The sequence below is a fragment of the Mastomys coucha genome, unplaced genomic scaffold (assembly GCF_008632895.1).
Source record: "Mastomys coucha isolate ucsf_1 unplaced genomic scaffold, UCSF_Mcou_1 pScaffold4, whole genome shotgun sequence".
In the NCBI taxonomy this organism is placed as follows: Eukaryota; Metazoa; Chordata; class Mammalia; order Rodentia; family Muridae; genus Mastomys; species Mastomys coucha.
This window is the reverse complement of record NW_022196910.1, coordinates 14,639,212-14,639,955: the sequence shown is the minus strand read 5'-3', so window position 1 is coordinate 14,639,955 and position 744 is coordinate 14,639,212. Positions and strand designations below refer to the sequence as shown.

At 56.9% G+C, this 744-nt stretch overlaps 1 protein-coding gene and 1 long non-coding RNA gene across 13 annotated transcripts in view; one reads left to right on the top strand and one right to left on the bottom strand.

Moving 5' to 3' along the window:
- The window catches only part of CUNH12orf42 (chromosome unknown C12orf42 homolog), a 191,402-nt gene that overhangs the window by 163,039 nt on the left and 27,619 nt on the right, over positions 1 to 744 (bottom strand). For 2 of the 11 annotated variants that reach the window (XM_031349774.1, XM_031349770.1), the window contains exon 1: positions 241 to 389. The exons of the other annotated variants lie outside the window; for them this stretch is intronic. The gene's annotated coding sequence lies outside the window, so the exon portion shown is untranslated. Of the gene's footprint in view, positions 1 to 240; positions 390 to 744 lie in introns of those variants that run through there. 11 annotated transcript variants of the gene reach the window in all.
- The window catches only part of LOC116076146, a 19,007-nt gene continuing 18,278 nt past the window's right edge, over positions 16 to 744 (top strand). For both annotated transcript variants that reach the window (XR_004112838.1, XR_004112837.1), the window contains exon 1: positions 16 to 603. This is a non-coding gene — a long non-coding RNA (uncharacterized LOC116076146). The remainder of the gene's footprint in view (positions 604 to 744) is intronic.

Sequence of the window (744 nt, the reverse complement as noted above, 5' to 3'; positions counted from 1 at the left end):
ATTAAGGAGCGTGTGCGTCTTGGTGTGGGTACTGGCTGTAGGGGCGGGGGCTGGGCACAGTTCTGTCTCCTCCACCCTGGGACTGGTCAAGCCGGATGGAAGGGGTGGGGGTGACGACCACCAGGAGCGATCGGGCTCTGCTGCTCGCCGCCCCACGGCCCCTCCCGAGAGCTACCCATAGCAGAGATAGCTGGAGTCTATAGAAGCCAAAAGCACGGGCTTCCCTTCAGAGCAACCTACCTCCTCTGTGACCAGACAAGACCCAAGACTTCTCTTTTGCCTGTCTACTTGCAGCTGCAGAAGCCCTATCCTGTGGCCACCGCAGCCTCCTCCAAGCGCTCTGTCCCCACACTGCCCAACCCTTATGGACACCTCCGGGCACCGTTCTGAGAGCCCCTCAGTCTCCCAGCAACCACAATGGGGGCAGCAGCGAAAGTGGACCCTGCCCCGCCCTGCCACCAAAGTCAGAGACAGTGACCACATACATCTCTTCTCCGAGTCTGCTCTACCATCCAGCCCCAAGCCCTGGACAGGCCCTCAGCTTAAAAATATGAGCATCACCTGATTATCTTTTGTCAACGAGTTGGTTTTTCCACAAAGGAGGTAGTTCTAGGGGTTAAGGAAGGATTTGACTTTTTACTGAAGTCCCCTACCAATCCAGGCCTCTCCCTTGAATCCCAAGTAAAAAGGATAAGGGCGCAGCAGCCAACAGCAGGGGGCAGAGCTATGCTGTAGTTGGGAACA